Genomic DNA, 23307 nt, shown 5'->3' with positions numbered 1-23307 from the left:
CATGGCAAGAGTGAGGGATCCTCTATTGTTCTGTTGCATTTAGGGTATTCTGAAAATCAATCTCACAGTGGGTTTCCAGGTTATATAAAAGGCACTTAAAGGATCCTGGAAACACCACTGAGATCAGTTGGAGTCTTGTTCTATTAGAGCAGTAGAACCCGCCAGCCTTATTCCAGCACTTAGCCATCATCACGTCGCATCAGTTTCCGTAGGGCTTCAGCGTATTTTTCGGTACTGTCCTTTAGCATGGTTTGCTTTCCTGAACTAAGATGCCAGGGAGATTCCCTGTGTAATGCTCCTGTTAATATAGATAAGTCATGTTAACAGTGATCACAGAGATAAAATGAAGTATCGTTCTGTGTAGCAAAGCTTTCAGAATGCAATTTGTTTGAAGTGCTGCTTCAGAGCGCAGAGAGAAACGTCGTGTTTCTTGTGATACTTCCAAGGGCCCAGTGTGTAAGGGCCATCCCTCCAACAGTCATGCCAACTTTTGTCAAGTTCCAGTTTTCTGTAGCAAACAGAAGAATTTTTCATCAAGATTTAAACTCTCTATCATAAGTTTGGAGCAAAAATGTCCTGACATGATAAAAAAAGGTTAGAGGACAGGAAAACCAATTCCATACCCAGCTCCATTGCTGAGGCTCTTGGAGGGAGGAACTCATGACACATTTGGCTGTTTTATATACAACCAACCTGTGACACAGGGGTGGTAGAGAAGTGAGAATATGGTAGGGAAAACTATTTTTAGACTGTGGCAGAAATACTGATGCATACATACAGTACAGAAGCATCACAAAATGAAGGAAGGACGTACCAGTAATTCTACAAGACAAAAGGATGCTCAAAAGGATCCTCATTATGCCCAGTTCACAATGGGAAGCTGGTTTCCTTTTCTGCTACGATGGTAGTTCCCCTGACTGAGGGGTTTTCAGATCTAATGCGGCTGTTTTAGCCAGGTGACCCTGGATTAGATCTGTGCCTTTTGAATGCTTCACAAATAACAATCGCATTACAGTATGCAGGATTGAGCAGCTGTTCTTTTCTAGTGCATGCCGATTTTGGTATTGGTTTTTGTATTTCTATAATTAGATGTGGAACAGTCACTTTTGCAAAATTAGACTTGTGCTAATGCCAAGTGAGTTCTGACTTCAAATGCCTTTCATTGTTTTATGCTCTATAGTTGGCAGAACTTCTTCAGTGAGCATGAATGAATTGCTTTACAGTATGATAATACGGTGGTTAGTTAAGCCACATCCTTTGGGAACAAGATCTCCTCATCTACCGTGATCAGCAGATGAAGTTGTAATAGCAGCTCCTTGGATTTCTCGCTACGGTATTTACATGTTCAAGTGTCTGTATGTCTAAAAATGTTGCAGGCCCTACGTTGTTTGGGAATGGCAGGCTAGGATGCTGCCTCAAGTCAGGTAGCCCAGAACTGCATTCTGCTTTTGGCTAGGTTCATACGCGGGAGCTTACTTTTTATCCTTGTTTGCCTCACTTAAAAAGCTTTGGAACGTATTCAGCCATGTCTCAAGGGAAGGTCAGAGACATAACTGCAGGCAGGTTACAAGCCTGATAGTACTGGCCCGGGGAGGAGGCCTTAGACCGTTTGCCTCTGGCTGACAATCAGGGCTCTTTAAACTAAGCCAGCCGACTGCACTGAAGCAGAAGGTGAACAGTCACATGAAGTTTTCTACCAGCTGAGCTGTGGGGTTGCAACAAGCAGCCCCAGGGCAGGAATGTCCGATAGTGACACTGCTGTTTCTGTAGCGAACATCTAACCGCAGTCCCAAACTAAATCCAGACGGAGCTAGTGATATCTGCTCCTAATTTCAATAAATGTTGAATTCACTCAAGTCAGCTGGGCAAGCTGTCAGCTTGTGTCAGTCCTTCCAGCTCCCTGGAGAGTGAGGTTCAGCTCTCAAGAGGTAGCTGAAAAACTTTTCGACAAACCATCCTTCTTTTGGAAAAAAATAGAATAGTTTGGGTTGGAAGGGACCTTTAAAGGTCATCTAGTCCAATGCCTCTGCCGTGGGCAGGGACATCTTCAACAAGATCAGGTTGCTCAGAGCCCCGTCCAACCTCACCTTGAATGTTTCCAGGGATGGGGCATCTGCCACCTTTCTGGGCAACCTCTTCCAGTGTTTCACCACCCTCAGTGTAAAAAATTTCTTCCTTCTATCTAGTCTAAATCTACCCCCCTCTAGTTTAAAGCCATTCCCCTTTGTCCTGTCGCAACAGGCCCTGCTAAAAAGCTTGCTGCCATCTTTTTTAGAAGCCCCCTTTAAATACTGATAGGCTGCAATAAGGTCTCCCCGAAGCCTTCTCTTCTCTAGGCTGATCAACCCCCAACTCTCCCAGCCTTTCCTCATAGCAGAGGTGTTCCATCCCCCTGATCATTTTTGTGACCCTCCTCTGGACCCGCTCCAACAAGTCCATGTCTTTCTTATGCTGAGGGCTCCAGAGCTGGATGCAGTGCTCCAGGTGGGGTCTCACCAGAGCAGAGTAGAGGGGCAGAGTCACCTCCCTTGACCTGCTGGCCACGCTGCTTTTGATGCAGCCCAGGATACGATTGGCCTTCTGGGCTGCGAGCGCACATTGCTGGCTCATGTCCAGCTTTTCATCCACCAGTACCCCCAAGTAATTTGAAACGACCTGAACCAAATTGCATACAAGCAAGCTTACTAGCTTCATAGGGAAACGGTTCCAGCTGAGCCAAGCATTCATGAAGCTGAATCCTCAGTTTAATGTGTGGTGTACTGACAGGCCATTCAGCCTCGTCATGCCATTGGCTTGCCTGCGAACTGTGACAAGTCCAAAGATGGTTAGACAATACTGACCTCCAAAGGTGTTAAGCCTACAACAGGTCTGCAAACTAGGCACCTGCAAGTATTGCAGGAAATGAAAATGGCATATTGTGCAAAATGATAGAGCTTGATTTGGAACGGTTCTGGGTTTTTCGAATTATCATGGTTTTTTACACCATCAGAATTAAACAAAAGTAACATCTTATTCTTGCAATGCAATGAGCGTGAACCATGAAGGGTCAATGCAGTCTTATGGGTTGTTATCTGTGTTGGGATGTAGGAGACCTTAACTTTGCTCTGCTGTGCTCTGCGTTACCGTGTTGTGTGGAGTTGTTTCTGCTGCTTTGCTCTTCCTTGGGGTTGTCTCTGTCTGTAAGGTAATTAGAAGAGACGGCCAGCACAAATGGTGCCTACTAGTGGTGGGGGCCTCTGGATGTTTCCAAACAACAGGTAATAATAATCACTAGGGGTAGGTTTCGTAGACACTCTTTAAAACCATTCCCTGCTTTTTCTGAATGAGCATGTGCAGGATCATAAACTTCCCAGGCGTTCTCAGCTCTCAGACAAGTACTTCACTTTTCCAATCTACAGGTCAGTGCCTACTAAATTACATTTAAACTTTGGAAAATAGGTTGGAGTGCTGCACACTAGAACTTCCCCAGGATGTTAGGTGAATAAAACTGGAGAAGTGTTTTTCTTTGTTGGTTTTGGGGTGTTTCCCCCCCCATAACTAGGGCTGTATGCCCTAATATGTTTTATTTTGGAGTAAATGGTGCCGGATTGATTTTGTGTCAAATGTCATTAACCTATACCTACACGAGGCCTGATCTGCTACCTAACCCCAACAGCCAGGATTGTCAGGATGTTTTCCTACTCCTAAGCAGAAAATCAGTGGATCAGCGCCCACTGACTCCTTCCATTGCGCTTGTCACGTCCAGTCCTCACGTCAGCCAGTTCTTTTCGTATAAAAACACCTGAAGAACCCTGGAACGTCAGAGCTGTTTCAAATCCACATGTATAATAATAAGGGAAAATTTGAACTTTCTTAAATGAGAGGCATTTTTTTTCCCCAAAGCTTTCCAAATTGTCCAGATTCTGCTCCCACTGAAATTAATGGGGGTCTTTCTTCAGTGGGAGCAGAACTGAACAAGCCATAACACTTTGGCAAATTCTACCCCAAGCTGTTTGAACTGGCAGTGTGCATATGCAATAGTAATTTCACAAACTGGCTGACAAATACAGCTACACTGAGTCTGTGCAGGTGGCCTGCTCCAATGTTTGCTGGAGCTGTGGCCGATCCTTTTTTTTTCTTCTTTCCAATGGCAAACGTGCCGAAACATCCCACCACACAGAAGTCAGCAGTCTGCAGTGAGTCACAAATCCACTTGTATGCAAAAATGAGCAACAGGCATAGCCATTATTTCTGCCCTGTGCTGTGAGAAATGCTCACTTATACACTAAGCACTTCACTGAAGCTTTCATTTTGGGAAGGCAAGGAGAGGAAAGCATAGTGTGCTTTTATTTGGGAAAGGGGTTGTCTACATTTTTTTTTTTTGTCTGTGGCCTCTAGGACTAGAAATAAAGCATCAGCTTAAACGGATACTTCTTTGTGGCATTCTTCTCAGCCTTAGCTCGGGGGGGGGGGTTGGCTCAGTTCGAAGCGTTCAGATGCCTGGAGATCACATGCCGTAATGTTGCAAAGTTCATGACCTAAAAATACAGCATCTTCCTCCCGAGAGATACAGAAATGCACAGATGAATCTGTTTGTCCTGGTTTTCCTACGATAATGTTGAAGTGTCCTCTATTTGGTCGGGCCCTTTAAAATAAGGAACGTTGTGAGAGCAGAGGGAGCATATGCCCAGAAATGGAGAGGAAATGGAGTTTTGGTTCATTAATGTATGGTGGGTTCATTTTCTTGCCTGCTGCTTCCGCAAGGAGCTGCCGTTGGCCACACCGAGTATTCCCAGCAGGAAATCCCTGCTGCCCTCAGTGAGCACAGTGGATGAGACCGGGATTAGCTGGTGGTTACATCCTGTGGCAACTGCCGTAGTGCTAGGAAAAGGAAGAGCAAAGTAGCACACATCCAATAGAGAAAGGTGAGCAGGAGAAAAGGACTGACTTTATGCTTATAGGTGGCTGTATAACAACAGCAAATAAGCTGTAACAGTAGTTTTCAGCTTTCTGTAGGAAATCACATCCAGGGTCTGCTGCCCACCAGCAAGCCTTTTAGGCTGGTTTGTTTTTTCAGTCATGGATTTTCTCTGGATTGAATGTTGACAGGTGGCTTTTGTTTGAAATCTCACGAGTACTTGCCTGCTATCCCCATGAAACAGGGGCAGCCCAGCCAGCCTTCCTGTCAGGTCCTGCAAGGGCGAGTGTGCCTGAGCCATGTCCCTGATGAACGTATACAGCAGTTTCAACGCTAGCTGATGGGTGAAGGAGCCCCGTCTCCTGTGGCTGGCAGAGCTAACCGCCTGCTGCTGATCCTCCATCAGCTCTCCCACACGCACGTCAGCCTGTACAGCCTTAGCACGTATGTTTGAGACAGAACAGAGAGTGCAGAAAATTAGCAGAATGACCTTTTTTTTTTTCCCCTGCTGTGAACGCCCTGCTGTGTGGGGCCTGCAGCCCAGAGGGAGCCAGCAGCTCTGTGCTACTGTGCCTTTGGCATCCATCCAGGTTGGAAGAGGGCTGGATCAGCACAGGCTCATGCAGCAGAGCTTCCCATCCAGGCAGCCGTTCCGTACACCTGGCTTGACCGTCTGCTGCCTTGTCAGACGGCGTCACTCTGCTTGTTAGTGCCCAGCCCTTGCTGCAGCTCCCTGTGCTGCCTGACCCCACAAGCAGTATTGCAGCAGCATCCTCTTGTCAGAAGAGCTGGAATTTCCACCAGGGTGTAGGTCAGAGTGTGCTTGGCGTCATTTCCTTGGTGAAGTGGTTCCCCAGGCACTGGTGACTTGAAGCTTTGCTCTGCCTTGCTAGGCTTCCCCTTTTTAACTCAATAAAGAGCATTAAACCATTACAGCCCACCTTTCCTGCTTGATACCAAGCATGCTTGGACCCCCAGGGCGTTCTTTCTCCACTAGACGTGGTTAAACTCCCGCGGCTCTCTCTGGTAAGAGGCATCGCTGAAGAAACTATTTTAGATGTCTTGTGTCTTGCTGAGGTTCAACCTGAAGTGTTTGTCCTCTTCTGTGGTGTGCTGTGTCCGTCCAATTGACTTCATTTTTCTTGTTCACAAAGGCAGATGATAGCTGTTCAGTCTTGAGTGAGACCAGTAGCTAATGCAGTGGGGTCTTGAATTCTGCATTTTTAACATGATTTGAGTGCATTTCCCAAAGGGAGTTCTGTCTTACCCCATCCTTGTTCAGCATGGGATAAATACGCTATGTAATGCACATTATTGCTGTTCCTGAGAGCACCTTGGCTGGTTTTGCTTTAATTGCATGCTAACTATCACACTGCAGCCTTAAAATCAGGGCGAGCAAGAACATTCCTATCTCCAGCCACAAGCTTTACACAAATACTGACAACTGATAGAAATGAGCAATATCAGGACAGCGAGTCAGGTCTTTTAAATCCTTGCTTTCTCTCTTCATTGGGCTTTTTTTTTTCTTTTAATCCATTTCAGACTTGAGTTACAGCTAAGCCAGTTTCTCATCTGCTCTGTCAGACTTGTGTTCTGTTACATGGCACCTTGCGCTCTACGCTTGGTTCCTTCTTGCATTGTAGATGGCAGGAAATAAGACTACACATGCTCGGCAGGCCTGCAGAGTAGGGTAAACTGTCTGGGTGAGCCGGCACAGGCAGGACGCAGGAACAACCACAAAAGCACGGATGAAATGCAAAGAGTAAATTTGTTTTCGTTACCTCACCAACCAGGGGATCCCTGAAGCAGCACCCGGGCAGACACACAAGCGGGAATGCAGGCACCGCGGGGCTCGGTCCATGCTAGAGGATGGCTGAACCTGCTGTTTTTGCCTGTTTGTCAGGGATTCACGCAGGCGTAGTTTACCACTGCACTTTGATCTTTCCCGTAGCAGGGCAGGAATCTCAAGTGTGTTCACTAGGGTCCCTCTAAGTCTATCACAGGCCTGTGTTATCTAAACACAGATGTTCTACTTGTCCAACACACAAGGCTAAGCAACAATTAGTGTGGTATATGTGTTTTTCTACACCCCAGCTGCAAGTCACTTGAGCGTGTTTACAATCCTCTTCGCCAATCTTCCATTATTTTCCCACAAAGGGGTCAACAGAAACATCTTGGTTGTATACGAAATACTAAAAACTGTGAACTGTCATTATAATTATTAACATCTGTATTAAACAGAACAAAACAAAACAAACCCCCCACACTTTAGACCAAGACCTGAGTCAGCTTTAAGAATAAAGCTAATTGTGTCTCCAACACGAGAAGCACCTGAGGCTGCAGTGCTTTTACAGTGAGAGAGAGAGGACTTGTGAAGAGAGAGGCAAGGCTCCCACCCTCCCTGTGGCTACCCACATCCCAAATCAGGTACAGTCAGAGCAATCAAGAAGGGAATGGTTTTGCTTTGTCTTCCATTTACTTTAATTAGTTCTAACTAACACTAAGGCTTCCCTCCCACTCCAGGATTTTTCCTTTTTTTTTTTTTAGGTTTTTTTGAGACATCTGTGTTAGCTTACAGTAAGATGCTACTTAGAAATGTCATACGGACATGCCAGGGAACACAGGAGGCTAAAAGAATGTTCACTTTATTTATGAACATCTGATTTGTGTTTATACACATTCTCGTAAACAAAGATAAAAACAGCCACGCAATTGTCCGTGTTCCAGAAACACTTCTGTTTCGGCTGTCGCAACCCCCCCTGAACTCTCAATAACTTGCAGCCATTTAAATTCTTCTGTGAAAATTGTGTTAGTTTCCAACACAAACGAAACGTATGAAAGATGGTAAACAGCTTCTGAAGTGCTGCTGCTTTGTGTCTTGAAGATGAGTAATCCCGCAACATTACGTTGAGGCTGATCAGGTACTCCCCTTCTAGCTTCCCACACTGGCAACTCCTCTTTACAGGATAGTATCAAAATATTCTCACCCTTTTAAGAGGAAGATGTTTTAACGCTGTCTGTCTTGGGCTACTCCTCCTTCACTTTTTTCACAGGAGGTTCCACTCCAGGAGGTTTTTCACCATCGGTGTCCACCTTCTCTTGGGAAGCTTTAGCTGGTTCTATTATGTTGTCTTTCTTAGGAGGAACAGCCACTTCTACTTTCCGCTTTGTCTTGTCATTTTTTGCTTTTGGCTCATCCTTCTCTTTTTTCTCCTCTTCAGGCACCAGTTTGAAAGCAATAGAATCTCCTTCCATAGGCTCATCCCTCACAGGGGTGGCATCATCTCTGCTTGGGAGCATGAACAGAGACCGTTTTAACATCTTCTGCTGTAACTGGCTCTCTTGGTTGTCTCGCACCTTCTAACAACTCAGCACTGGGAAATCCTTCATGCTCATCCCCTTTTCTTCTCTTCCGGTGTTTTTTATGTTTATTTCCTTTGTCATCTCCCAGTGGATTTTCCACCTCCTTCTCTTTTGATTTTGTAGGATCTTTGATGCCTCTCCTCTAGAAAGTTTTTCAGGGTAATTTCCAGCTGCATTACGATTTTGGTGGCTCTGCCCACCAGGATAATCCTTCCTACGTCCCTGAGCATATGGCAGATTCTCTGGTCTGGTCCCAGGTGGACCAAACCTACCCAGAGAAGAGTTCCCTCTGTTTACTGGAGGTCAAGGCTGAGCGCCAACAGCGTAGCCCTTGTAGAACTTTTCATACCATTCTCTGTAGTGCCGTTCCCATTCTCTGTATCTGTCCTTTTCAAATGGATCTCTCAAGTCAACAGATCTGCCATAGTTAGCTTTCATATCATACGGTGGAACTTCTGCGTGTCTGTTAAAATACTCCCTTTCTCCTTCCCCTTGAGGTGTAGTCCGTTTAGTGGGAGACTGGCCCCTACATGCTAGAGACCTTGACCGTGAATGGTATCTTCTGTGTGGGGGTGACCTTGACCTTGAATGGCGATAACCACGTGACCTAGAACGATAGTGTAGTAGGACTATTTAATCGACACTTCTAGCCAGATGTCCTAGCAAAAGTTTGCACGTACCTCTAGCTCTAACCAAGGATAGTGACCGCATTTCAAGAAAAGTCATATCTAAAAGCTTCTGAACTCAGCCTCTAGTAATATGACTCATCGCCATTACTGTAGGAAAGATACTGAAAGACAGCATTACTGATAGAGAGCTCTTCAGACTCCCGCCCAAGTGATTTTTGGGGGTAACTCAGCTACCCTGAGTTTTTTCTTCACAAGTTTTTCTTTGATTAGTTTTTAAAGAACCATTTCACATTATTCCGCATATGTTCATTAGCATCATTCCTCCTCTCAAAGTCCTTCACCAATTTAAGATTTCCTTACAAACAAGTCCGATCTTTTGATTCCTAAGACAAATTCAACAATCTCAACAACGTCCTAGCGAATGCCACCAGTTTGCAGTCCAGGTTGAAATCTCTCCGTGTATCCACATCAGAGAAACAACAGAGGAAAAGAAGGCAGTTTCTCTCACATACCTCCTCCAAAGTGCTTTGAGGTAAGGGTTACAATCAGAATAGGGAGACGCAGAAAACCCAGCAACTACACGTATTCAGTTTCTAGCCTCAGTCAACTGTCATCTCTGCCATATTTGAGCTAGTAACCTACATGTGAAACTCCCATCGCTGCTAATCCCTCGAATCACCCAATCCACCTAACGATAGAGAGGTGGAGTGGAACTCCTGATTCTTCGAGACAATTTGCTTCTCCGTTACGGACACGTAAGCAGTTACCTGGAAAATGAACGCCTACGCTCCTTTTGAATCTTTTTATGTTCCACCAATTCCTTAGCAAAATCATTTGTAAACTTATCAAGTTTGGACTTTTTCTTTTCCCTGTTAAAATAAGTTTGACCTTTATAACAATTGTAGTTTGGCCTTTATTACAGAAAGACACCAAGAAACAAAACACGGCCAATATGAGAAAATGGATACTGCGTGCAAATCCAAAAGGTGAACAGAACATCCTATTTAAGCAAAACCAGTGTAGAATTCCGACAAGTTTTAGGGAAAGTTTTAGAATCACATTTGTCTTGTTTTAGTTTGGGATGCTTACCATCCGCAAGGAAAAAGTAGACTGGAAAAAACACTCTGTCATTTTTGCTTCTGTCAGATGCGCTTTAGTGTAACTGCAGTCCGATAATGCTACCGAATTACAAAAATGAAAAACAACGCAACTTCACTGAGACAGATACTTACTCCTCTTTAAGTCTCCGTTGTTCTCTGTAAAACTCCTCCCTAGAGAAGGGAGGCTGATAGCATCCTGGCTTGTGTCAGAAATAGTGTGGCCAGCAGGATGAGGGAAGTGATCGCCCCCCTGTACTCGGCACTGGTAAGGCCGCACCTCGAATACTGTGTTCAGTTTTGGGCCCCTCACCACAAGACAGAAATTGGGGTGCTGGAGCGCATCCAAAGGAGAGCAATGAAGCTGCTGAAGGGTCTAGAGCACAAGTCTGATGAGGAGCGGCGGAGGACACTGGGCTTCTTTAGCCTGCAGAAAAGGAGGCTCAGGGGAGACCTCATCACTCTCTACAACCACCTGCAAGGAGGTTGTAGCGAGGGGGGTGTTGGTCTCTTCTCCCAAGTAACAAGCGATAGGATGAGAGGAAATGGCCTCAGGTTGCGCCAGGGGAGGTTTAGATTGGACATGGGGAAACATTTCTTCACCGAAAGGCTTGTTAAGCATTAGAACAGGCTGTGCAGGGAAGTGGTTGAGTCACCATCCCTGGAGGTATTGAAAAGACCTGTAGATGTGGTGCTGCGGGACATGGTGTAGTGGTGGACTTGGCAGTGTTAGGTTAAGGGTTGGACTCCATGATCTTAAGCATCTTTTCCAACCTAAATGATTCTATGATTCTATAAAGGAGGTGCTTGCGTTGTTGGGATGGTATTTGAATGAGCCGTTGGTACTACTGCTGGTATCCAAGCTGAGGACCTGTTTGCAGGAGCTGGGGGATATCCTGGAGCGGGGACAGCGTACCCAGCAGATGGAGGCTGACCCAGTGGAAACTGAGGAGGAAACTGTGGTGGTGGTACCCCCGGTGGCAGAGGAAGTGCATGGGGTGGTGGAGGATACAAGGGAGGTGGAGGCCCAGGCACAAAGACTGGTGTTGATGCTGGTCATGTTGGGGCCTGAGTCCTCTGGGCACGTTCACTGTGCAGGCCTCCTCGACTTGAACTTCTAAAGAAACCCCCAAACACGTCACTCTCTGTTACACTCTGCCCTGATTTTGAAGAAGAAAGCAAATGAAGCAGGAGCATGTTGGCGAGCACTTCTTGTTCTCGACTTCAGCATTTTTCTCCCTGCTTTCTGTTCACTTGAGACTACGCTTGTTTCTTGATCCTCATACTTGCCTTCCACATCCTCAACCCCAACAGTTCCCTCAGTCTTGGGAATGCTGGTTGCCTCAGTACAGGAACCTGATAGCCCTTGTGAATAAATGCCAACAGTTGGGAAATAAGCTCTACTAAAAGACAAGAATCGCTGCATATGTTGAAATAAAACTGACCTTCTCTTCCACCAAACTGCTCATTGACAGAGAGGAAGATTTAGAAAGTCCAGGGGCCGTCACCAGAGCAGTGGGAGGTGTAACAGCCATGAGTGGTAGCGGAGGTGGTGGTGGTGGCAGCTGCTGCTGCTGTTGCTGCTGAACCTGCTCACGGAGTCTTTTTGTGTAGCCAGTTCCATTTCTGAAGTTGTTCACAGCCTAGAGGTGTAAAAACATTTACGAAAAGGACATATGAAACTTCAGTAGCTATACAAACAAAAGCCTCCACAGAGTAAAACTACTTGTGTATTCCTGTAAATGCTATCCATCCTAAAATAAATCAACATACAGCTATATGAACACATCATATCAAACACTGATATTAAAGACTGGTAACTCTGTATTTAAAATACTTCAGTGTTAACACCGAATTTGAAAGTGAGGCAATCACATTAAACAAAAGTGTGACTTGAATTTGCCAGATTGTCTCTAAAGAGTTGTAAGTTTCTGTAACAACAGAGAATGGATCCAAAAAGTAAATTTAGCTTTATTCAATTTAGCCTTGCTAAGGAGATGTAAATGAATATTTTCTTCCATTTCAGGTTTTTACAAATAGACTTTTCTTACAGTTTACGTAAAAGTCATCATGTTAACTAGCGTAGGAACTTGTTGGCAATTAAAGTGTCGGGAGAAACCTCTGTCTCATGACATGCTGGGCATGTATGTTCCTCAGACTCCAGTAATGCTGTTCTAATACCTGTGTATAGTTAGAATCATCAAAAGAGTTTTTAGCCAAACTAAGGAAATTTTGGGGGATCCAATCAATTATAAAAACACGTGTATGATTAATGGGTGAATATGGTCTTGAATTGAGAGCATGAAGCTATAAGGGTTCAATGGTGTAAAAAAATCTCTAGTATGCAGCAAGTAACTCTACAGTTTTGATATTTCAGTACTGTAACATTTGAAGAGGTAGAGTAGGCTGTGTCTTGATGTTTCGACTAGTCTTTTTTTCCACTATCTAGCACAGTAAGAAGTCACCAACCTCAAGGTTAATGAATAAAACACATCTCAGAAAAGCGTTGGTAGGTTTGAGTTCTGAAGGTTTTAACCAGCTCTCCAATGGAGAAGAACGTGGATTAAATGCCTAACTATCCCTTTGTTGCAGACCACAGTAAGTCACCAGAGTTGGCTACATACTTTTGTATGAGAGAAAGGGCTGTGGACAAACTAAATGCATTTGATATCTGATACTGTAATCACCTGCACAATTACGCACTCTTTTCATGCTCGTCCTTCCGCATGTAAAGAGGATTTAACTAGATATGTCAAAAGGGAAAAAAGCTTTCTGCCTTTTTTTTTTTTTTATATATGAGAAGAGTCCTTTCCCATTCAGGGTATACTTAAGTATTAGATAGAACTGGTAACAAAGCAATTTCGTTATCTCCTATATCTGCTTCCAGAAGATCAGATGTGATGTTTTGAATCAACAAACATGGGAGTAACACTTACATTCATCACAATAACTGTTTCCACAGCAGGGAATAACAGCTGCATCAGTCATTAGATCTTTACAAATGAGACATAACAACTCATCTGGAATAGGTTCGTCTGGGGAGGAGGAGGAGGAGGAGAGCTCCTCTGGTAAAAAGGGAGGCTTTTCCTTCTTTCCTCTAGCGTAAGCCTCCCTGGAGGGGGGTGGGGAAGGGAAAAGAAAAAAGTTAAAGAAGGGTCAAGGAAAACTTTTCCAAGCTTTGGCTTTTATCAAAGGAAGATAATAGAGGGAATTCTTCTCACTCCACATTAGCCTTCCAAAATGTAGGCATTTACCTTAAAGAACTTTTCTATAGCCACAACGCTAGAAGAGGGAGGGGGAACAATTTTCCTTCTGCAGAACTCTCCCATTCATTGGATCAACTCAGAAATTAGCTCAGAGTAGAAAAATAATTTTTTGACAGCTAGAAATCAGGTGAAATGAATCCCACCTCTCCTTTGCCCGAGGGTAAATGTAAATTGCAGGCTCAGGATCAAGTTAGTCTCCGAGTGATTACATTTTCTAAATGGAAGAAGTCTATGTTACAGCTTCTACAAACGGAGATCCATGACAGAAAAACAGAAGTGCTACCAAGTGCATTTTAAAACAGCCACTCTTGTCAGCACACAGTAGTATTTTCTTAGTTTATAGCAACAGGAAAACTTCAGTCTGTTTCACACATGGGATTTGGTAAAAGTCTGAGGGGGAGGAAATCTCAGTCGAACAGCTGTTTGTTAAATTTTGCAAGAAGCCTTTGAAACATGAAACGGAAGCAAAACGAGCTTTCAAAGAGAACGACTCCACTGTATACACTGCTGAAATGTTTTGCAGAAATACAGATTCTTAGCATGCCGCAAGTTTAACCAGCTTCCACGGGCATGAACAGTAGGACCACCCTATTTTAGTATCAGAAAGTATCACAGATTTTAAGGCGAAGATACAATGACAATGCTTCATCCCCTGTTATTGCAGGCACTGGCTAACTTGGTTGCATTGCCACCCGGACATTTACGCATGGTTTCTCTCGTTCACTTTTTGGTCAGTCCACTTAATTCCATACTTACGCATTAATAGTTGGTATCGCGTATTTTCCAGAGTTTGTCAGCATAGCACCCTTTGTATTGGGATCGTTCACGTCCATCATGGAACTCCTTGGAATTCCTGTGCTCTTCTTAATTCTGGGAACAGACTCAAAATTTTTGTCCTGTTACGAAAAGAAATGCAGACATATCTCATCTTAAGTCCTTACACACTTAAAATGGCATTTCAATGGTTATTTTAAGCAGCAAAAGCCTTTAATCCTCTCCTTTGACCTAGTGTAAGGGTTGCTCGACTGAAATACTTGTTTTCCTACATGAACATAGCCAGGATGTTCCAAAGGCTTGAGCGGTGTTTTGAGCTCAGTCGACATTCTTTGGCTTAACTTCAGGTTCCTTAGGGGTGAACTATCCCCCAGCTCACCATCCACTCAGAGAAGAGACAAAAGCCCGCTCCTCCTGCACAGCGCAGTTCAGAGCAAGAGCCTAATCTGGTGCTCTGAACCACTCACTGGGGAAACCTGTATTCACCATCTGTGTGTGATGGTTGAATTCATACCTCATGCGTCTACATTCAGTGACTAACGTTAAATGGCATGAACACTCAACCAGAGGCTTGTGTAATTAAAACACGCAAATATTCAATAGATGAACATCTTGTTTTTATAGGAAATACTAAAAACTGCAAACTGTCATTAAAAAGAGTTAAAACCAGAAGAAATTCCAGTGATACTGAAATATATAAAAACAGGCCTGAAAGTTCACAGAGGAAGATCTATGGACATGTTTCATGTCTATGACCTACAAAAAAGAAAATTTTACATTCAAAATGCCAGGTTTCCCTTGGATTTTGAAGGGCTTTGCAACATTGCCACGTAAGCACTGTATTGCACCCCAAGAGAAACAATTCTTAATATGAGTATTCCTGTATTCGTGACATAACTGCCAAGGTAAAAAACCTAAAAACGAAGTAACACCAGAAGCCCCCCACAATCTTACCCCCTTTGTTGGGCAGTTCTTTATATAGTGGCCAGGTTTTCCGCAATGAAAGCAAGTATATGATGGTGGAGGTGGACCCAAGGGTTTCTTCAGGTAGCTAAAAGGGTTTTGGGAATAAAAGAAAAAGGTATGCCTGTGTCTCTCTTGTTAGAACAAACATCTCTACCAGTGTTCCATAATCTTCAAAGACCAGGTTTGACATCATCAGCACTTACTTGACTGGATTGTATTCATGGCAAGACTGGATCATCACGGCTTTATTTTATCTTCTTCGGAAGCATTGGCTCCGGCCAGATTGGCAGTCTGTGTGACAGGTAAGTATTTGACACACGTGTCAGAAACACATGTAAGCCCACACAGCCCCAGACACCACCACTCGCCCAGTCCTGTAAAGAGCAGCACAACGCTGGCTGAGGTTGCATGAACACAGTCGCTTATATACAGTAGAGCTGTCCTGAAGATGTTCTGGGGGGTCCTTACGCCATTACGTGGTGTTTAGGTGCCTGTATCCTACTTGAAAAGAGCATTCTCGGGCACTCACAGCCTCGGGCTCTGTTTGTAGCTTGCATCAAGACTTGTGTAACCAATCCAGTTTTCTCCCAAGTGGACTGAAGCTATGTGTAGAACAAATTAAGCTATCCAGTGTTTTTAAACTGATTTTTAACCTCCAGACTATTTGAAGGAGAAGATATCCACTGCATGTTTAATTGAGAAAGATGTATGCAAGTACCATTATTTACATTTTGCAGCATTAAAAGGACACACAACTTAGGAGTCAGGGAAGTCGTTGCTGCTTGCTGAAATTCAGCTTCAGACAGAGAAGCATTAAAAGGAATCAAGCTTTTTAGAATCCCCCAGCAAGACAAAAGATTCTTTTCAGTAGAAATTTGACCACCATGTGCTGTAGGCAGTCCAGACGGCATGTTCCTCCCCTACGAACTCCTTCATATTAAGTGATTTAACGACAGTAAGCAAAACCTGCAGTTTTTTCCCAGTTGACCATGTCCTTTTAACGCACAAATTGTAATATAAACCTTATGCAGAACTAGGTCTTCAAATTATTGAAGCCAGCTGGCTTCTTTTAAGTAGTATTTCTTCACATGTTTTGGTCACACACTAGTCCAGATACCAGCAGGTATCGAAGGGAGTGACTGTAAATTATTTGGACCTTCAAGCACCTCTCATTCAGATCAACCACGCATGTTTTTGGTTTTAGATGCATTCATTCACAAAAGCAACCCACTAGCGTTAACATTTTATTAAATCGTTTATTAAATGGTTTATTATTTATTAAATTCATGGACAGGTTTTTCTCAACAGTAACATAATCCAGACCGACAGCTATGAACTCATTTCCATTAACACTTACAGAAAACTTTACAGATACCTGACTAATTTGTTTGAACACAAACGTTTTACAAAACACATCCAAAACCCACAAAACACTACTAGGAATAGACCAAAATTCAAATGTGGCATTTAATACATAGTAATAATAAAACAGAAAACATTTTACAACACATTGCCTACGTGCTAGGCCAGTCTGCTCTGAAGAGGTTAGAGTAAGTAACAGTTTCGAGCTGCTTTATGTTATGTTCCTGTATTTTTCTGAAATACTTAAATTTTCTCAGAAGCTTAAATGTGTACACCACTTGGACAGTTTTTCACATTTTAGAGGAAAACTTCACATGAGTTTACAGAACCAAAGACACATTCAGGGACAGCACTAATGGAGACCAATGTCTTTCGGTGGCTACCTTCCAAACTATTTTTTCTTTTTTTTCTGCCAAATGTACACAGTTTAATTTCTGCAGGGAGTGAGGGAAGAAGTTCCCAGTGGGAAGAGATTTCTCTTTCTTGGAAATGAACTCCAGCCCTTATTTTCAGGGGAAAGAACTAGTTCCTCTGCATTAGGCCCTGCCTTCTCTAATCTTTGTAACTTTAAAGACTAGTAACTTAACTGGCTAGCACTGCGCCTGTTCACCAAGTGCAATGGCTAGTGCTTTCCCAGACAAAGTTACACATTGTTGAGCAAAAAATGCAAGCGGTTCCATAGCAAAACATGGCATTACAGCAGTTTCAGAAGGTCACATCTGCTAATATGCCACACATACACATTGGTATAGTCCTATATACAATTAGGTACATTTACACAGTTTACAGCGTCTGCGTTCGGACAAATTAGATTGTGTTGTCCACTGTATATATACCACAATTTAGGAAATTGTGCAGCATTCAAAGAATGGATCTGTAACTCTAGTGACTAGAAATTCAAAAATAGCTGCGCAATGGTCCATGTTCCAGCAACGCCTCTAATTTGGCTGTTGCAACCCCCCCTGAAATTTCCATGACTTACAGCCAATTAAATTCTTCTGTGAAAATTGTGTTACTTTCCAACGCAAAATTAATGAAACATATGAAAAAGGGTAAACAGCTTCTGAATGCTGCTTCTTTGTGTCTTGAAGATGAGTAATCCCGCAACGTTATGTTGTGGCTGATCAAGTACTCCCCTTCTATCTTCCCACACTGGCAACTCCTCTTTACAGGATAGTATCAGACTATACACACATTTTAAAGTTAAAATAAATACTTTAAATTATTAAAAATTAAAGTTTTTCGCATTACAACAGTTATCTGGCTATAGATCACAGTAGAAGATTTAAAAATAAGAAGCATTTGACAGGAATATATATATATATATATACACCTTAATAAGCTGGGCCAGAGAAATAGGTGCAGAAAAGTCATCAATCTGTTCACAAAAAAATAAACATATTCAAGTTCTACAATCAAAACGTAGCAATCATTAACCTCTACTGTAGCCTGAAAGTCTGCACTCTATCCTCTGAGTGTCACTGAAAGAGGCATTTCCAACCCAGTGTAATTTGTATTTGTTCAAAACAAAGCCCGAACCGATGACAGCTGAGGAGTGCCCATGTGGTTAATGAGAAGACACTAAAATAACCAAACCCGCCTGAGATCAACTTATTGCTCCAGAATAGCTCAGAGAGGGACCCTTGTCAAATGCTCACAACTGCTTAGAAGTCGAAGGGGTAAGGAAGCTGTCAGTTTTCAGCTAAAAAAGATTTTAAACAAACAGTTTATTTGAGAAGGAAGCATCACTACAGGAAACTTATTTTCAGTGCAGTTTAGAAATTAATCAGTTAATGTCTCATCGTTTATAAATGCACAATGCTTTTATGAACAGAGTAGTTGCCTGTGAAAGTAAAGCACGGGCATATCAGCCCTGGAACATGAACTCTGCCCCTCCTGCCAGTAAGTTTAAAAATGCCAAACTCACCATACCCCATAAAACTCAAGTAAAAACACCAATCCAAAACATCAGCCATAAAAGTAACGCACCACTTTATCTAGAAAAAAATTAAACTGCTCAAGTTATTGAAATAAAGGTGTTTACCGCGACAGAATAGCCTATAAAAAACTGAGAAAACTGATTTCTTGTACTTTATTAGACCACAGGCCATAGTATCCCAATTAGTTTGGGAAGCGTGATAATTTAATATTATTCTCCTTCCTATCAGACCAAAACCAATTTTTAATGATGATGAAAGCATGGATTCAGAGCACAACCCTGTAATTTTTTTCTCCACTGCAACCACACTCCTCCCTCCCAGCTACCTACCGGAACAGCTTGCAGGAACGAAGTCCTCAGGCCACTGGTTAGTGATGGACTGCGGTGTTCATTGAGAACTAATACTGAATACCACCTGTCAAGAAAGGCCTGTGCTGGGACTTTCTGATGGAGAAGGAGCTCAAAGAGTACTGAGGCCCAGACAAACAACGGGGAGATCATGCCAGCTGCAGTTCTAGAAGCCCAAAGTAGCTGTTTCTACCTGCTGAACAGAGTCATAGAGAGTATTCTTTCTGGTCCAGATCACAAACCACTGGGCTGAGATTTCAGAGATACAGGATAAGCAACAGTGGCTCCTCAAAAAGGCCGGAGTTTGCTACACCTCTGCTGAACTGAGGATTGTGGCAGTTCTGCAGAAGATTACAAGTGGCAGCACCTCTCCTAGAAAGAGACTGTGTATGTGAGGACAGCAACCAATGCCTTTATTCACAACTTAACTTACGCAAGCCTGCAGAGGTCAGTTTGAACATGCACAACAGGTGTATGATGCAAGAAGAGGAAGAAGTCCTCTTTTAGTAGTTTGTGATCATTCATTGGCCATTAGAAGAGAAGCATTGACATCTGCCTTCTGAAAGGACTATCCCTGCATGTATATATATAGAGAGAGAGACATATGCTTGCTTTCAATCCACTTGCTAAGTGCACAGTGAAGAGAGCTCCAGCCATCTGATAACAGACTGATATAAAAATGAACTCACCTTAAAAGTCAATCAGTACACATTTAAATGGATCAAGAGTGACAATAGCTTGGTGAAGTAAAGGCTTTTTTTGTATAGGACACTCACCACGGCACATACTTGTGTTTGGTACTTGAAGTATCCCTCTAGCTTGGTCACCGTGTCAGAGGATTTGTGGAAGAGTGTTTACAGACAGCAGAGTACATTGCTGAGTTAGTTCTGTGAAAGGACCTGATACCACTTAGCTTTAATACATTTATTTTTCCTTTGCCTCAATTAATTGAATTCATTTTGGTGATGAAATCTATTAAAGGTGAAGTCAAACAATGTAGACTAAAAAGTTAACTTTTTTTTTTTAATAGGAAAGGACTAAAGCTGGAGCGCTATTCCTGAAGTCCCTGGACATTTTTGTTTGCTTGATTTGAATTTAACAGATGCCAGCTCAGTCTAACAGCTGACTAAACTGGCATCTCCCAGCAGGAACCTGTTCCCCACAGGCAGCAACATCCCCTAGCAGAGACTTGGCAACTACCAGGACCTGCAAAGCAGTGTCACTCTGCCTCCCCGCATGACTCCACACCTGCAAAGTCAGCAGTGACATCATGCTCAACAAGGCTGCTTTTCACACTTGTCCAAGCAGAGCTCCAATGGAAATGTTCAGCAAAGCTGGAGGTAACAACATTGTTGATTCCTGCTCCCTTATAGCACAAAACTTGTTTTACTGCCAGTGACGGCCAGTAAGTGGCTACTGGGCTTTTGTCAGTCTGACCTGTGATTACAGATAAGGATTCAATTAACTCAGAAAGCTTGCAAAAGCAAAGGAAGATTTGGATGTCAGAGTAAAGTCAAGAGCAGAAGAGACATAACAGCCTAAAACTTGCTATCTGTTCTACAAGAAAATAGTCTTGTAGAGTCAAGGGAAAGAAGTATTTCAAGGAACGAAGGGAGGCAGACAAGTTAAACAATAGCTGCTTTGACTGCTGCCTCATGCTGGCTTAGAAATCTTAAATCAACAATTGCGTTAGTGTCCACAACCTTCTTCCTGCAAAAAAAGTACAAACGGCTCAGGTTATGCTCTGAAGTTTATACTGCTTCACATTTAATGTACAACTTAAAAATCCCATTTTTAAATTCATCTATAATTCTGAAAATCTGCTACTTCTAAGAATTTGTGTCATATGTATGCTATAAACAAGTTCCTGAAAAGAGTTCCTGCTTTATTTTATGGCCTGCTTTAATCCACCATTTTAAGCCTGGCAGCATTGCAAACGCATCTCTCTGAGCACTGTCTAGAGAAGTAGTTTCACCCAGATGAAGTACAGAGGCTCATCAGAACAGAAGTCATCAGAAGGCAAACCTATACGTGAAACGATGAAGAAAAGCCTTTATTAGGCTTAGATGCCTTGCTGACCAGCTATTATGCTACTGGGGGAAGGATTTGCAGAGTAAGAGGTGAAGATGACTATGAACATGCCAGACTGTCTCTACCAGAAAACACGGTACCTCCCAAGAACCCATTTTCTCCCTAGCACTTAAAAATATGCTTTCTCATTATGTCATTTTTAAACTCTGTTCTAATCAACACCACTTGCACGCTTTGCGACAAACAAATCATCTCTGTAGCAGGCACTGAAAGCACTGCCTCGAAACATCCTGATTCATAGACTGGACTACTCTTTCTGGATTTTCAGCTTCCACCAGAATAGGTGTCAATGATCTCATCTACAACGGGTATATCATCATTTGTTGAATCAGCTAGTTCAGCAGGCCAAACAGGTCATGAACTTTCATTTGCATTATTACCATAGAGTACTGTGCTCCAAAAGAGCATCTATATTGCTTTGAAAGGATGAGTCAATAAAACCTAACATACGTTCAATCATTAACCTGATTATACAGATCACCTGAGGCCTTCATGTCTTCTTCGCACTGCTTGCCATTTCAGCGTGTGACTGGGAAAGCGAAAGCAATGCTGGAGACAACGTGATAATGAACCAAACTGAGCCTGCCCTAAGCACCTGGCCAAGGGACATTAACCTAGCTGACAGCACACTCCCAAGAGGTCCCAAACCTGCTGGTGACAGAGTCAGAGCAGCTGACTCCCAGACAGGCAGTGCATGAGCTCCACGGTAACATCGTGGTTTTTGAATGGGTACATGACATACCCTCAACTCAACCAGGGAAACGGGGAACTCCATAGCCTTTCTGAAAGCGCTACAGCATAATGCCGCATGGCTGCCTGAGAATTCATTGCACTCTGAGGTGTAACCAATGGAATCCCCCATACTAGCACTGCAACACGAAATGGCACGGTGAAGGGCAGGTTTAAAAGTCGCTTCACTGTCTGCTCTAAAATGCTAAGTTTGCACAGTGTAGAAGACATTCCAGTAGAAAGACAGACATCAGCCGTAAGGCCAAATGAGTTCATTCAGAGTTAGCATGAGTTTGTTTTGAAGACATCACATTGCGGCATTACTAAAACTGTCAAGTGCATGCTGCAACGCGGAACTCGAGCAAGTTCTGAGTTCAAGAGACAGTCTTGTAAGAGCAATATTCTCCCTTAAAACTATTCATCTAAGACCAGTTCAGAGTCCCATGTTTGGTTTTGTATTCTCTTGTGTTTTGCCTGATAAGCAGAATAGCACATTCTCCAAGTGTTTTGAGTCGGAATGACACAGGGCAGGAAAGAGTCCTCAAGAAACCTGAGTTCTGGAGTTTGCATTTCTTCCACAATATTGTGAGAACATCTGTTGTAAAAGACAGGTCAAGAAATTCAGATCAAATGAAAAGGAGGCAAATTTAAATGCACCATTCTTGAGTATAGGCTTTTTGAAGGGAATTCTGCCTTTATAGAACATGCCCCTATAGTAAGCATGGAAGAGGACATACCCACGCCCCGCCTTTTAGAACAGGACCCAACCACCCATTTTGCCTTCACAGCATCTTAAAAAGAGTCCATCATATCATTTTTTTCCACCGATATTTTATGAGCATTTATGTCGTGGTTTAATCTCAGTCGGCAACTAAGCACCACGCAGCCGCTCGCTCACTCCCCCCCACCCGGTGGGATGGGGGAGACAATTGGAAGAGCACAAGTGAGAGAAAAACTCGTGGGTTGAGATAAAAACAGTTTAATAATTGAAATAAAATGATAATAATAATAATATGATAATAATAATAATACACAAAGCAAGTGATGCACAGTACAATTGCTCACCACCCGCCGACCGATGCCCAGCCAGTCCCCGAGCAGCGGCCCTCCCCGGCCAGCTTTCCCCCGTTCATGTACTGCGCATGACATCACATGGTATGGAATGTCCCTTTGGCCAGTTTGGCTGTGCCCTGCTCCCAGCTTCTTGTGCACCTCCAGCCTTCTCAGTCGGTAGAGCATGGGAAGCTGAAAAGTCCTTGGCTAGTGTAAGCATTACCTAGCAACAACTAAAACATCGGTGCGTTATCAACTTTGTTCTCATCCTAAATCCAAAACACTGTACCAGCTACTAGAAAGGAAATTAACTCTATCCCTGCCGAAACCAGGACAATATCCACCCCTTATTCTATACCATCTGCATCATGCTCAAGTCTCATATTTTCCAGTACATTTTCATTAATCACCACCCCCTTTTTTATACACACACACACACACACACACAGATATCATTCCCTTTGTCTGTGGGCCGTCCCTCTAAAATGTTCGGTGAGTTAATTTAGTCCATGACTTCGGGCTCCATCTGTCATAATAATCTTTCAGGGCAGGAAAAATGGAGATGGTATGTGGTGTTGGATTGTTTCATGTTGAAGTCAGTTCTGGTACCATCATCACTGTGCTTTGCTTGGTTTCACTGAAGTTATTTTTCATTAGTCTGGGTGATTCTTATTGTAATAACATTAGTATGGCATATAATATTATTAGTATGATTAGTATATCTGTGTATTATTAGTATAACTATTATAACTGTAATTAGTACTTAACATCACATAGTTCAGATCATTGGCTA

The 23307-nt window shown here is 43.1% G+C and overlaps 1 pseudogene; it reads right to left on the bottom strand.

Annotated features, from left to right (window-relative positions):
- Window positions 1-7888: 7888 nt before the first annotated feature.
- Window positions 7889-23307, bottom strand: part of LOC143173531 (E3 ubiquitin-protein ligase RBBP6-like) — a 34718-nt pseudogene continuing 19299 nt past the window's right edge.

Source organism: Aptenodytes patagonicus, unplaced genomic scaffold, assembly GCF_965638725.1.
Source record: "Aptenodytes patagonicus unplaced genomic scaffold, bAptPat1.pri.cur scaffold_100, whole genome shotgun sequence".
In the NCBI taxonomy this organism is placed as follows: Eukaryota; Metazoa; Chordata; class Aves; order Sphenisciformes; family Spheniscidae; genus Aptenodytes; species Aptenodytes patagonicus.
This window is presented reverse-complemented; position numbering and strand designations above follow the sequence as displayed.